The 15,453-nt window shown below is 51.6% G+C and overlaps 1 long non-coding RNA gene and 1 pseudogene across 2 annotated transcripts; one reads left to right on the plus strand and one right to left on the minus strand.

Annotated features, from left to right (window-relative positions):
• Positions 1 to 2,779: 2,779 nt before the first annotated feature.
• LOC311605060 (large ribosomal subunit protein P1-like) lies at positions 2,780 to 3,447 on the minus strand (annotated as a pseudogene). The gene is made up of 2 exons: positions 3,406 to 3,447; positions 2,780 to 3,247 (listed from the first exon to the last, which is right to left on the minus strand). The product of its transcript is annotated as a large ribosomal subunit protein P1-like (transcript).
• A 2,616-nt stretch (positions 3,448 to 6,063) lies between these two features.
• Positions 6,064 to 13,888, plus strand: LOC311604784. Its single transcript, XR_014781677.1, has 2 exons — positions 6,064 to 6,102; positions 13,557 to 13,888. It is a non-coding gene; the product is annotated as an uncharacterized lncRNA (long non-coding RNA).
• Positions 13,889 to 15,453: the final 1,565 nt, after the last annotated feature.

Here is a 15,453-nt window from a genome sequence, read left to right on the forward strand (position 1 = left end):
CTTGCGTTTGTGGCTTGGTTATTAAGCCACGACAATCTTCACGGTCATTTATTTATTTATTCATTCACTCTCAACAGGTTATACCAAAAACATCTCATCCCTTTTTTTGTTGTTATTTTGTTTTTGTTTTTTCGAGGCAGGCTTTCTTTGTGTAGCCTTGGCTATCCTGGGCTCAGGTTGTAGATCAGGCTGGCATTGAACTCAGAGTGATCCACCTGCTGAGAATTACTTAGGCATTGGGTCTTTCAAGGCAGGTAAGTTTTGGTATGCTGATATCGGTAAAGGCGCCTTTGTGTAAAGGGTCCAGTCTGGATGGCTAGCTTAGGAGACTGCCCTCTGCAAAAAGGCGAACAGGCTTATACTGTACTGGTGTCTCTGTATCTTTATTATTAAATCTTAAGTGGGGCTCTCAGACGCCCCCGCAATAGGGACTTGGCAGAACCGGCTTTGAATCCACTCTCTGCCACCAAGTCCAGCGTCTTCAGCTCTCGGACAGCAGAGAGATCGTCAGCAGCTCCCTTGCAGAGTTGTGTGGGAAAAGGAGCTCACGTAGAGGTCTGCCATCCGGGAAACTATAAAGAGAAAGAGTCTCTCTGGGCCAGCCACACAGCAAACTCCTCTTGCCAGGGTGTATGACCCAGAAAAAAACCAGAAGCACGTGCATTTTGGGTTTCCAAGAGCCTGGGTTCACTCCTGCACCAAAATCTTGGAAAGCAGTGCCTCCTGAAACCTGACTCGGCCAGGGCTTCCGTGTTAATGCAGAGTTGAGGATGAACGAGATACTTTGGAATAATGAACACTTCGCTGGTTAGCTTTTGTTTTTTTCAGTGAAAAAAAATTTTTTAAACTAAGGACTATGATGTATCATTTCAAATGATATAAAGGGGAAAAAAAAAACCAACTAAACAAAACCAAAACCAAAACCCACGCTAGCTAGTTACTTCCTTCTCCAAACTTGAGGGCTCTCTCTCTCTCTCCCTTCCTCACCTTCTCTACCCACCCACACCCACCCCTTTTTGAAATAGGGTTAATTCCTGCTGGCCTTGAATTTACCCTGTAGCCAAAGCCAGCCTGAAACTTGCAGCTCATCCCCTAGAATACCAAGATCATAGGGGTGTGCTGCCATGCCTGGGCCACGGTTGAGGTTTTTTGTTTTGTTTTGTTTTGTTTTTCTTTTGTTTTTGTTTTTCCAGACAGGGTTTCTCTGTGTAGCCTTCGCTGTCCTGGACTCACTTTGTAGACCAGGCTGGCCTCGAACTCACAGCGATGCACCAGCCTCTGCCTCCCAAGTGCTGGGTTTAAAGGCGTACGCCACCATACCTGACTCCTCTCTTTCTTTCAAGGGGCAGCAAGCTGGGCAGTGACAAGAATACCTCCTGCAGCCCCTCTTTGAGTTTCTTAATTCCTCCTCCCCACAAGTTTGGTGTGGGGTTTTCTCTCCTGAACATTTAAATGTAACATCACTTTATATCAAAACACCCAAGGGAACTGGCAAGGCAGCTCAGCAGATAAAGGGTGCTGACTGACAAGCCCAAGGACCTGAGTTTTATCTCTGGTACCCACATGGAAGAGGGAAACAAGGATCTGACTGCTAGATCTTCGTTAACAGACATATACACACACAAAAAAAATTAAGAATGAAATGTAAATTTTATTTCAAGTAAAAACACTCCCCCTCCCCCCACCCCTAGGCCATCTCAGTCTTTTAGAAGCAATTCTCTGCAAAGATCATTTTCACCAAGTGTTAGGTAGTGAATGGCTGGTTTCTCCAGCAACATAAGAAATCAAATCGAACCGCATTTATAAAAAGGTGAGTTTCTTGGGACGCAGCTCTCAGGCAAGTTCACTGGTCCCAAGGAATGGGGCCAGGGAAGTTTCAAGGCTGAGCTGAGGTAGGGTCGTCTTTGTTTGCTTGTTTTTGTTTTTCTTTGAGAGAGGGATTCTCTGTGTAGCCTTGCCTGTCCTGGAACTCACTCTGTAGACCAGCCTGGCCTCAAACTCACAGTGATCCACCTGCCTCTGCCTCCCAGCAGGTAGGGTCTTCTTAAAGGGGAGTGGAGAGAAGCTGTGACTTGGTGACATACTGGCGTTACCGCCATATTTGGTGAGTTCAGGGTCCCATACGTGGGTTTTAGGTCCAGTGGTCAGTTTGGAATCCAGAACTAGGAGCTGGCTTTGTCCAGTGTTTTTTGAGGGCTTTTGAAAGCATGGGCTCCTGGTCAAAGATGGGGGTAGGGTGGGGGCATCTCTTGGTCTGAGACATCATGCCTTTGTCCAAAAACCTCTGACCTAACAGGTAGGTTCTTCCTAATTGTTAGAGAAAGGCTGTGCCAAGTTAAATACCAAATTGATATTCCACAGGAGGACATTGATGAAAACTTTGTTGTTGTTGTTGTTTTGTTTTGTTTTGTTTTTAGAGACAGGGTTTTTCTGTGTAGCCTTGGCTGTCCTGGACTGGCTTTGTAGACCAGGCTGGCCTTGAACTCACACTTATCTGCCTGCCTCTGCCTCCCGAATGCTGGGATTAAAGGTGTGCGCCACCACACCTGGCTGGAACACGAATTTTTGATTTGTTGCAATCAGTACTCTCTCAAGGGGTACTGCTCTTTCCTGAAGTTTCTCTCATCTTGGCAGCAGAAAGATTTAGTTAGGTATCTTGGAAGAAGCTGCTGCATATTTAACAGACAGTACGGATTGTGCACCCGACAATGCCTCTTGCAGCTTGTTGGCCACTTAGAAAGGATCTGTGTTTTGCTTATGTACCAAGTCAGTTGTCATCTGGTCACCTAGCACTTGGAGGCATGCAGGATTTCATGGAACACTTTTTTTTTCTTCAGGTTCAGCCTTTTATTGAACATGTTAACAAGAAGTTTAGTCAAAAAGACCAAAGCCCACGTCATCATCAGACTCCTCAGATTCTTCCTTCTTTGCTTCCGCTTTCTTCTCCTCAGCTGGAACAGCAGCAGTGGCTGGTGCGGGACCTCCTGCTGGCATGGCTCCAGCTGCTGGAACTGGCCCACCAGCCCCTCCTACATTGCAGATGGGGCTCCTAATGTTAACACTGGCCACGGCCTTTGTGAACAAGCCAGGCCAGAAAGGTTCAACGTTTACACTGGCTGCTTTAATGAGGGCATTGATCTTACACTGCCTGACCTTAACCTCTTGTCGTGAAGAATGAGGGCAGAGTAGATGCAGGCAGCTCTGAGACGGAGGTCGTGTTGTGGACTGCCAGCACAGTGCTAGTCGCCTGATGAAGTGAGGGCCTCACGACAACGCAGCCTTAGCTTCCTCAGAAGGACCGAGCACCTTGGCGGCAGCTGAGGAAAAGCTCACGGAACACTTTTATTCCAACTACTACAGCTTACAGTCTTTCCTCTTTCTTTGTCTTTATTCTTCCTCACTTACGTTTAACTTACGTTTAACTTTCTGTTGTGGGATCTTGTCCATCCTTGTAAGCCATCCTCACTCCTTCCCAAAACAAGTAAGTGCATAATTAGTCAAGGTTACTATTGCTGTAATAAAAGACCAAGACCAGGGGGCTGGAGAGATGGCTCAAAGGTTAAGAGCACTGGCTGCTCTTTCAAAGGTCCTGAGTTCAATTCCCAGCAACCACATGATAGCTCAGAACCATCTATGATGGGATCTGGCGTCGTGGTGTGCAGGTGTACATGCAGGCAGACCACTGTATACATAATAAATAAATCTTAAAAAAAGAAAGACCAAGACCAAAAGCAACATGGGGAAGAAAGGGTTTATTTGCCTTCTATTTGCACAGCACAGTCATCACTGAAGGAAGTCAGGATAGGAACTCAAAACAGGGCAGGAACCTGCATAGAGGCAGGAGCTGATGCAGAGGCCATGGAGGGGTGCTGCTTACTGACTTGCTCTCCACGGCTTGTTCTACTTGCTTGTTTCTTTTATTTGTTTTGTTTTTGTTTTGTTTTTTCTAGATAGGATTTCTCTGTGTAGCCCTGGCTGTCTTGGAACACTCTTTGTAGACGAGGCTGGCCTCACACTCACAGAGATCCACCTGCCTCTGCCTCCCTTGAGTGCTAGGATTAAAGGCATGTGCCACCATGCTCAGCTCTTCTTTGTTTTTGTTTTGTTTTGTTTTAGAATGGACTAATGTAGGGGACACCAAGAGTTCAGGTCACACTTCATTTCTCTGTTCTCCCTGCCCTGCCTTGTTAACCGGTACCAGCTAGATTTTCTACAGTACACAATGTAAAGCCCAGTCTACCATTGTCCATCCACCCAATGAGAACACTGGCCCCTCTGTCAGCAGATTCTGTGATGATAGGACAAAGGTCAAGATGATGAGAAGCTAAAAAATGTTAACTTCACCAATCATTTCCATTTATTTAAGGAGGCCCACCAAGTGCCAGACAGCTGGCTCACAGTAAGCCATCTGTATCATACGGTGGCACTGTGATGCCACCTACAACAGGGCTGGAGAGATGGCTCAGCAGCGAGAGCACTGGCTGCTCTTCCAGAGGTCCTGAGTTCAATTCCCACAACCACATGGTAGCTCACAACCATCTATAATGTGATCTGATGCCTTCTTCTGGCCTGCCGGGATACAAGCAGACAGAGCACTGTATACCTAATAAATAAATAAATCTTTTTTTCAAAAAATGCAACAGAAGACTCCAGTTGGCTCCTATCCCTCCCACATGGATGGCCAGGCTAGAAGCTACTCCTTCCAGCACACCCTGGATCATCTGCAACCAAGAACTCAAAACCACTTGCCTGTGGCTCGTGTGGAACCTGTGAAGGGGGAAAGCAGGGTCTGGCAGGCAGTCTCACGGGAAGACGGAGCCTGCAGCAAATGAAAATAAGGAGTCATCATGTGGCGGTCCATGCCTATGATGCGAGCGCTCAGAAGGCTGAGACAAAAGCATGGCGACATTCATGCCAGCCCGAACTACATGGCTCACTCTCTCTCCCCTCCCTACCCCAAACCCCAAACCCAAACCAAGCAGCAAAAAAGAATCTGTGAAGTTTGGGCTAAGATGGCTCAGTGGGGGGCACAGCCTGAGTTCAGACCCTCTCGTGTAGCCACAGGTGCACTGGGGGGGGGGTGGGGGGGTGGGGGGGGTGGGGGTGGGGGGGGGTAAAAACCAGCCGACCCAGGAGCCCAGCCAGCCTGGCGTAAATGGCTCAAGGGAATAAAGCTTAAGCGAGCACGACACTGGGCACCTTCCTCTAATATCTATACATGCTTGCACGCACAGACACGGACACACCCACACACACAACGTGCACACGCCACACAAAACAGCAAAAAACCCAGGGCTACCAGTTAAATCTTTATATCTAGTTAAATCTTGGTTGCAAATAAACGATATGCAGGACATAAATTTGTAGAGGAATTTTAATTCAGAACGTGGCTGCCCTGGCAAGAGATTGCATCCAAAGACCTTCTCATCTGTGTGATCCGGCTGGAATTCAAACACGCCTTTAATCCAGAAGAAAAAAGCAAGCAGATCTGAGGTCAAGGCCAGCCTGGTATAGAACAAGTATCAGGTAAAGAAAAGCTTAGAGCCAGGTGTGGTGGTACTGTAAGACCCCTGCCACGGCGGTCTTAACGCGGAGACCCCCACCAAGAACCAACGAGACCAAGGCTTCGGCTGCAACAAGCAAGAGGCTTTATTATTAAGGGGACGGGTACCCGGGCGTTTCAGTCTCCCGAGAGGCTGGTGCGCCCAGCGAGTTTTTAGGGGGTCCTTTATAGGGAGTTTGGCGGGAAGCTCGGTTACAGAAGCGAAAAAGCATAGTTACAGGGCTCTGATTGGTAAATTTAAATGAGGCGAGGTTATAGTCCGGTCATTAGGTGGGCTCTGGGAACAGGGGAGTTTATCCGTTCTCTGGGCCAGGTGGCCATCCATAAATATCTTGTTTGACATGGAGCGAGGTTATGGCCCGGCCATCGGATGGGAACAGGGGAGTTTGCCCACTCCCTGGGCCAGATGGCCGACCATAAATATCTTGTTTGACAAGGACAAGCAGCTTTCATCTGAGCCCCAGGCCTTATCTTACCCCGGGAACCTATTATTCTAGTCTTGCCTTGCAAGATAGCGTTACTGCTGCTATGCTTGCTATGTCGGGTGCACAGGGGAAGGGGTCTTACATTCCCCCCTCTTGTTGTAAACTGAATGAAATCTTTCATTCAATGACCTCTGGTTGTGCCTGTTGGAGCTGTTGGTATTGTTGGGTTAGAACCAAGGCCTGTACAACCGATAGGTGGTCTCGGTTTCGGATGAATTGCATCAGTCTGTTAAGGACGCAAGGCCCAAAAAGTAGGAGCAGAACAATAATTAGCAATGGACCTGTTATGGTAGATATTAAAGTGGTGAACCAAGGAGCCTTATTAAACCAGTTTTCATACCAAGTTCGTCCTGATTTAAATTGCAACTGTCGCTGTTTTAGTCTCTCTCGCAGCTTGGACATACTATCTCTAACTACCCCTGTATGGTCAGCGTAAAAACAACATTCTTCCTTGAGGGCTGCACAGAGTCCACCTTCTTTCAGGAATAAAATATCTAACCCTCTACGATTTTGGAGCACTACCTCGGAAAGGGAGGTCAGGGACTGTTCTAATGCACTAATGGATTCTTCTAATGCTTGAAGATCTGCGTTCATGGCCTGTTGTAGTTGCTGAAAATGAGCAACCTGAGTGAGAGCAGTAGTCCCAGTTCCGATCCCTGCCGTAACTCCCCCGACTGTTAATCCTCCCAGTAGCAATGCCAGAGTGATGGATACTGGCTCTCGGGGGTAACGATTGATCCCCTCAAAATGGCGGTATAGGTCGGAGGGGTCATGGTATGTGATCTTGGGGAAGAGCTGGACTAATACACAGAAGTCCGAGGACATTTTAAGGACGGATGTTGTGACACATGGGGTTAACCCAGTGTTACAGGCCCAGTAGGTTCCATTTGGGCCAGTAAGGTACCTGGTTCCCGAAATTTTCGGGGTGCTGGTCAGAGTGGTGTTGCACAGAGATTTATGGGATGAGGGGACGGTCCCTAAGCAAGTTCCCTTACCAGATATTTCAGACAGCGTGAGACGGTGAGGGGTATTGGAGAGACATCTATTGTCTGGGGTAGAGGAGTTAGTAATGCTGGTCATAAGGGCAACTCCCTCATAGTAAGGGGGTTGGGAGGTGAGACACATCCAACATTCCTTAGTCTTTTCCGGGGAAGTATAGTTTAGGGCCTGGTATGCCCCTGTTACCAAGTCCAGGAGCTGATTTCTCGTGTTAGGATGTGAATCTAGGGCAGAGGGGGTGCTAGGATTTACCGAAAATGACGTCGTCGGTGGAGCAGGTTGGGGTAGCACCTGGGGTCTTGGCTGGGCCTGATGTGGCTTAGTCAGGACAGGGTTTGGGCCTATTGCCATGGTGGGGGCAGTGGCCAAGGTTAACTTAACCCTAAAAATTAGTCCAGGGTCTTTTCCCTGGGTAAACAAACGCAATCCCCAGGAGTTTCCTTTAAGCCACCGGCGATCTTGTTTTCCTTTTTCTGTAAACCTGATAACTATGGGGTTGCAGTATTTTCCCTTACAGGGTCCCTCCGGGCCACTGTTACCGAGAGCGCATCCGCTCTCAAGGTATTTGTGTTCATTTCTTTCGTTTTCCATGGGTCTGTCATAAGTACTGTTCCTTTTTACCGTGATTAGGTCCCAGCTGGAGGAAGGGTTCCAGTAAGCCTCGCCTGTAGTCTTACAACCCCAAGAAGCACAAAAGAAATCAGGGGCCCCCCCACATTGGCGTCTAAGCTGCCGAGGTTGGCCTTGTCCCGGACAAACGTAAAACTTCGCAGATCGGAGATTAGCCCGGTAGAACTGTCCTGAGCACCCAAAGGAGCTTCCTATCCCATTTGGAACACATAGTCTTTCAGCCGGGGGGTTAAAGAGGTCAGTGTGGTCGGGAAGGTCCCAGGTAAGTGACCCAGCTGCCAACTTACAAATATCTGGTGTTAGGTCTGGCCACCAAGTCCATGGAGGATGTAGTGCGGTGACCGACCAGATGGTGTCTCCTTCTTTATTGGTTACCTCTCAGGTTTGTTGTACTGGAATATGAGGGCTGGCAGACGGGGTCCAGGGGAGGGATAGTAGGAGAAAAGTAAGAGTCACGGGGCGAATCAGGTTCGGGAAAGTCTTATCTTTAGGGGATTGTCGGTTCGATGAGCCTTCCATGCTGTCTTGTCTGGGTCTGTCTCCCTGGCTGCCTTGACGTGGGCTGCGTGGATCCAGGTGGCAATTCCGTCTACCTTGAGAGCCGTCGGGGTAGTCAGGAGAACAGCGTAAGGTCCTTTCCAGCGGGGTTCAAGGTTTTTGGTCCGGTGGCGTCGGACCCAGACGTAGTCTCCGACCTGGAATGGGTGAGGGGCCAGGGGCTTGTCAAGCTGGTCTTTATAAGCACGGGCTAGGGGCTTCCATACCTCATTTTGCACCTCTTGGAGGGCTCTTAGGTGTGCCTGGAGGGAAGGCCTGGTAGCGAAGGAGCCGATATCTGGGTCAAGGAAGTGAACAATAGGAACATGTGAACCATAGACAATCTCAAAGGGAGTAAGCCCATGTGGGCCAGGGGTGTTCCTAACCCTGTATAGGGCCAGGGGTAGCAGGGCCACCCAGTCCTTAGTGCCAGCTGCAAGCGTTAATTTAGTCAAAGTCTCCTTAATAGATCTATTCATGCGCTCTACCTGTCCTGAACTCTGGGGTCTATAAGAACAATGTAATTTCCAATTAATCCCCAGTAGTTTGGCCACCTGCTGGCTTACCTGGGAGACGAAGGCTGGTCCGTTGTCGGACCCAATTACCTGTGGCATCCCGTAGCGAGGGAAAATATCATCTAAAAGCTTCTTGGAAACCACCTTGGCCGTCTCATGTTTGGTGGGGAAGGCTTCAGTCCATCCTGAAAAAGTATCTACGAAGACCAGCAGGTACCGGTATCCGTATATACCTGGTTTGATCTCCGTGAAGTCAATTTCCCAATGGGTCCCTGGCCGGTGTCCTCGGACCCTAGTTCCTGACAAATTTAAGGACTTGTTGGTATTGACCAGCGTGCAGGGCCGGCAATTGTCAATGGCTCTCTGGAGGGCCTCCTTTTTTTTTAATAGGTAAAAGTTTGTTTCTTCTTTTTCAAGGAGGGTCTTCATTTTCTGGGCGCTTAAATGAGTGAGCTTGTGGAAGTAGTCAATCAAATAGTCAGTTTCTTTTGAGGGGACGACTACCTTGTCCTGGTATCGCCAATGGTTAGGGCCTTCAGGAAGAGCGCCCATCTTGTGAAGTCTTTGTATGTCGTCGTCGGTGAATTTCCAATTCCGATCCTGCTGTCCTGGCGCTCCGGTGTCCCCTTGTAAGGAGAGCGCCTCGAGAGTGTCGAGGGGTCTTGTAGCGGCTTGGCGGGCTGTCTCGTCAGCCAGCCGATTACCTTGAGCCTCAGGGGAGTCCCCTTTCTGGTGGCCCGGGCAATGGATGATGCTGAGCTGCTGGGGTAAAAAGAGGGCCTTTAGGAGGGCCAGGATTTCAGTCTTATTTTTAATTTCTTTACCTTCTGAGGTGAGGAGTCCTCGGCGCCGATAAATTTCTCCATGTACGTGGGCCGTGGCGAAGGCATACCGGCTGTCTGTATAGACTGTTAGCCTTTTTCCTTTTGCCAGTTCCAGGGCCTTGGTCAGGGCGATCAGTTCAGCACGCTGGGCGGAGGTCCCTGGGGGCAGAGGGCTGGCCCATATTACCTGGTCGGTGGTGGTGATAGCTGCTCCGGCCCGTCGTGTCCCGTTATCCAGGAAGCTGCTCCCATCCGTATACCAAACGAAGTCTGGGTGAGGGAGGGGCTGGTCAGTGAGGTCAGGGCGGGTTCCGTGGGTTTCCGCCAGGACTTGTTGACAGTCATGATCCTCGGGCCCGTCTGGGAGAGGGAGCAGCGTGGCAGGGTTGAGATTGGTTGTTGGCCCAAAGGTGACTCTGTCCGAGTCTAAAAGCATGGCCTGGTAATGGGTAACCCGGGCGTTGGAGAGCCATCTGTCTGGGGGTTGCCGGACCAGGGATTCCATGGCATGGGGCGCTAAGATAGTAATTGGCTGTCCCATGGTAAGTTTATTAGAGTCTTTAAGGAGTAAGGCGGCTGTAGCAACCATCCGTAGGCAAGGGGGCCAGCCTGCTGCCACGGAGTCCAGTTTCCTAGAGAGGTAGGCTATAGGCCTTTTCCAGGGCCCCAGTCTCTGAATTAGAATTCCCTTGGCGTAGCCTTGTTTCTCATCAATGAACAGCTCAAAGGGCTTGGTTAAATCGGGCAGCCCCAGTGCGGGGGCTGAGATTAAGGCAGTCTTAATAGCCTCGAAGGCCCGTTGATGAGTGGGCCCCCAGGTAAACATCGTTCCTGGCTTGGTAAGGGGGTACAGGGGAGCTGCCAGTTCCGCAAACCCAGGGATCCAGAGGCGGCAAAAGCCCGCTGTTCCTAAAAATTCTCTGAGCTGATGGGGGGACCGCGGTGGTGGGATCTGGAGGACAGTTTGTTTTCTAGCCGGAGTGAGCCACCTCTGTCCATCCTTGATGGAGTAACCTAGGTAGGTTACTTCAGTCTGGCAAATTTGTGCCTTCTTGAAAGAGGCTCGATACCCCAGCCGTCCTAGGACTTGTAGGAGGGCGTGGGTTCCCCGTTGGCAGCTCTCCTTAGAGGGGGCTGCCAGGAGGAGATCGTCCACATATTGGAGCAATATGAGGTCTGGGTATCGTACCCTGAAGTCGGCCAAATCACGGTGTAAGGCCTCATCGAACAGGGTGGGACTATTTTTAAATCCCTGGGGCAGCCGTGTCCATGTTAGTTGCCCCGAAATCCCCAAGTCGGGGTCCTTCCATTCGAATGCAAAGAGAGTCTGGCTGGAGGGATGCAGTCTTAGGCAGAAGAAAGCATCCTTTAAGTCCAGCACAGTGTACCAGACATGGTCTGGGGATAGCCCCGTCAATAGGTTGTAAGGGTTGGGGACAGTAGGATGTATGTCCTCAACTCGTTTGTTGACTTCTCTTAAGTCTTGGACTGGCCGATAATCTCCCATTCCGGGCTTTTTAACAGGAAGCAAGGGGGTGTTCCAAGGAGACTGACAAGGAGTCAGTATGCCTTGGTCCAGGAGTCTCCGAATATGAGGCCGTATTCCCAGGTAGGCTTCCTGTGACATAGGGTACTGCCGGATAGAGACTGGGGTGGCAGAAGCCTTAAGGTGTACTAATATGGGGGGCTGTTGGTGAGCTAGGCCCATTCCCCCAGTTTCGGCCCATGATGATGGATACAGGGCTTGCCAGTCTGGGCTAGGGGTATCGCTCCCAGGGGGGTCAGTCTCATACAATCTGTATTCATCCTCTAAATTTAATACCAAAGTCTGAATAGGCCGCCCTTGTGGTCCTGTCACACGAGTGTGCCCTTCTTCGAAGTGAATTTGGGCCTTGAGTTTGGTTAATAAGTCTCTTCCCAGGAGGGGATATGGGCAGTCCGGGACATGAAGAAAGGAATGTGAGACCTTACCGGTGGCAAGATGTACTTTTCTCTCGGTGGTCCAGCGGTAAGGCTTCCCGCCAGTCGCTCCTTGCACCCAGGCAGTCTTTGTTGTCAGGGGCCCCGGTGCGGTGGTAAGGACGGAGTGCTGAGCTCCCGTATCCACCAAGAAGGTGACGGGTTGCCCCCCCACATTTAGAGTTAGCCGGGGTTCAGGGGGAGGCTCCTGACCCTGACTTCTTCAGTCTTTCAGGTTGAGGAGAGCCGCGGAGGGGGGGGTTCTACGGGGCCCTTTGGGACGCCTGGGACAGTCCCGTACCCAGTGACCTCTCTCCTTACAATAGGCACATTGGTCCTTATCCACAGGGGTTTTTCTCCGTTCTCCCTGGCCCTGACTATCCTGGCGCCCTGAAACTACGGTGGCCAAAAGTCTACTCATTTCCCTATGTCTCTTCTTATCTCTAGCATTTTCCCTTTCTTCCGCTTCTTTTCTCAATCTCTCTTCCCTTTTTTCAGACTCTTTCCTAAGCCTTTCTTCTCTCTCTTCCGGCGTCTCTCTTTTATTATAAACTTTCTCTGCCTCCTTTAAAAGATCCTGAACTGTACTCTCTTTAAGTTCCTCCAATTTCTCCAATTTGCGTCTGATATCTGGGGCAGACTGCCAGATAAAAGCCATGGCCAGGGTGGTGGCCAGGAGGGGGTCCTCCGGATCATATGGAGTATAGACCCTATAAGCCTCTTTTAGACGCTCAAGGAAAGCTGACGGCGTCTCATCTGCTTTTTGAGTAACCATCTTAACCTGGGCCAAATTGGTGGGCCGCCTGGCGGCTTTTTGGAGACCCGCTATAAGCAGCTGACGATAAAGGCGTAGGTGGGCCCTACCTTCCTCAGTATTGAAGTCCCAGTCGGGTCGTTCCAAGGGGAAGGCACTGGCTATCTCATTTGGCAGCTGGGTAGGCCGCCCATTAGCTCCTGGGACGCTCTTGCGTGCCTCCAGAAGGACGCGCTGCTTTTTCTCAGAGGTAAGGAGCGTCTGTAGAAGCTGTTGACAATCATCCCAAGTGGGTTGATGGGTGACTAGAATGGACTCAATAAGGGAGGTTAGCCGGGAGGGGTCCTTAGAAAAAGAAGGGTTATTATTTTTCCAATTATAAAGATCTGAGGCGGAAAACGGCCAATATTGCATCTGGCCACCCGTGCCAGCCCGAAGAGGGAAGGCCTGAGAGGTCTGAGGTGGAACTTCGCGCCGGCTACGGAGTCGGCCGGCCATCGGTGAGGCCTCGGGCGCTGCGGTGGGAGCAATATCTTCAGGGCGGGGCGTGATATCCCCAGGTGTCCCCGGCGGGGGAGGAGCCGAGGGAGTCGGAGGTCCGGCCGATGAGGCTGGACCTGGAACCACTAGGGCCCGGTAGGGGGGTGGTTCTTCAGTCAGGAGATCCAGGAGGGGCCCCTCATCTGGTGGCAAGACCTTCTGGGCTGGACAGACAATGGCGGGATAGAGACCTGTCCCAGCGGGGGGCGGAGCGGAGTGAAGCCCGGTCCCAGCTGAATCTGCCATGGCAGGGGACACTGGCTGGGGCGGAGCGAGGGGAAGCCCGGTCCCAGCTGAACCCGCCAGAGCAGAAACTACAGGCAGGGGCATTGCGGGAGGGAGCCCGGTCCCAGCGGAACCCTCCAGAGCAGAAACTACAGGCAGGGGCATTGCGGGAGGGAGCCCGGTCCCAGCGGAACCCGCCAGAGCAGAAACTACAGGCAGGGGCATTGCGGGAGGGAGCCCGGTCCCAGCGGAACCCGCCAGAGCAGAAGGCGCCGGCTGGGGTGTTGCGGAGTGGGGCCCGGTCCCGGCGGGAGTCGCGGAGTGGGGCCCGGTCCCGGCGGGAGTCGCGGAGTGGGGCCCGGCCCCGGCGGGAGTCGCGGAGTGGGGCCCGGCCCCGGCGGGAGTCGCGGAGTGGGGCCCGGCTGTAAGACCCCCTCCCCTGTGCACCCGCCATAGCAAGCATAGCAGCAGTAACGCTATCTTGCAAGGCAAGACTAGAATAATAGGTTCCCGGGATAAGATAAGGCCTGGGGCCCAGAGGAGAAAGATAAAAGCGTGCTGAGATAACAGAAACAGTTTGTCCTTGTCAAACAAGATATTTATGGTTGGCCATCTGGCCCAGGGAACGGGTAAACTCCCCTGTTCCCATCTGATGACCGGACCATAACCTCGCCTCATTTAAATTTACCAATCAGAGCCCTGTAACTATGCTTCTCGCTTCTGTAACTGCGCTTCTCGCTAAAATCCCTATAAAAGGCCCCCAAAAAGACTCGCTCGGCGCGCCAGCCTCTCCAGAGACTGAGACGCCCGGGTACCCGTCCCCCTACAATAAAGCCTCTTGCGTGTTGCAACCGAAACCTTGGTCTCGCTGGTTCTTGGTGGGGGTCTCCTCGTTAAGACCACCATGCTGGGGGTCTTACATTTGGAGGTCCCACCGAGATCGGGACCCCCGCCCAGGGACCACCGACCCAAATTCGGGAGGTAAGCCTTTGTGCCGGCCGGCTTAGTTGTTGTTGTCATGTCGTCTCTCTGTCGTCTCTCTGTTAATCGTTACGTGTCTCGGTGTCTGCGTAGACTCTCTGAATCTGGCAAGGACAAGAAGGAGTTGACGAACTCGGACTTCTTCCTTGTACCCCCGGGAGACGTCCCGGCGGGATTCCGTAGGGACTCTCCGTCCCATCCGAATTTGGGGCTCCGGCCCATCTGAGAGGCTATTCGCCTCATCTGGGAGACGGGGAATCCGGACCCCCTGTGTCTCCAACCTCTGCTTTGTTTTCGTTTTGGCGCAAGCGTCCCGCGCAGGCTGTTTTTGGTCTTTTGTGTCTGGCTGTCCTCTGTTGTCTTTCGTTTTATATTTTTGGTACCATGGGTCAGACTCTTGTCACCCCGCTAACCCTTACCTTACAGCATTTCAAAGAGGTCCGTGTCATTGCACACAATCTGTCAGTAGAAGTCCGCAAGGGCAAATGGGAGACTTTTTGTTCTGCCGAATGGCCCGTTACCCACCCCCGTGGGTCAAGCCCTTCATCCCACCTCGCCCACCAAGCTCCTGAGTCTTGGCGGCGCAAGAAGGCACCGTGGAAGAGAAATCGAAACCATGGCAGAGTGGAGGAAGCGAGCCCAGCACACCACCGGAGCCCATCCCTAAAATATATCCTGACATAGCAGAACCCCATGAATGGCCCATGGCCCTGCTCCCACCATATCCCCGAGTTCCCCAGCCGGCAGCCCCAACCTCAGCCCCGCCCGCGGCTTCCGGGGCAATGGGTGATGGACCCTTGGCGGGCACTGGGAGCCGCCTTAGAACAACCCCTGAGGGGCCTGATTCCACCATGGTTCTGCCCCTTAGTGCTGTCGGGCCGGCCCCAACAGGAAAAAATGCGTTACAACTCCTATAGTATTGGCCTTTTTTTTCTTCCTCTGATCTCTATAATTAAAAAAACTAACCACCCACCTTTTTCAGAAAACTCTACGGGACTTACAGGTCTGATAGAGTCCCTGATGTTCTCCCACCAACCAACGTGGGATGACTGTCAGCAGCTTCTGCAGGTTTTATTCACCACCGAGGAGAGAGAAAGAATTCTCCTCGAGGCTCGAAAGAATATCCGAGATGACGCTGGACACCCCGTCCAGACCCTGGCCGAAATAGATGAAGGATTCCCCCTGACCCGTCCTCAGTGGGACGACAACACGGCAAAAGGTAGGGAACGGCTGTCCATTTACCGCCGGGCTCTGGTGGCAGGTCTCAGAGGGGCCGCGAGGAGGCCCACCAATTTGGCGAAGGTAAAAAAAGTCATGCAGGGAGCGACTGAGCCCCCCTCGGCGTTTCTAGAGAGGCTCATGGAGGCTTACTGGAGATATACCCCTTTTGACCCTACATCAGAGGGACAGCAAGCCTCTGTAATCATGGCTTTCATTGGAC

The sequence above is a fragment of the Acomys minous genome (genome assembly GCF_964271855.1).
Source record: "Acomys minous genome assembly, chromosome: 9".
NCBI lineage: Eukaryota > Metazoa > Chordata > Mammalia > Rodentia > Muridae > Acomys > Acomys minous.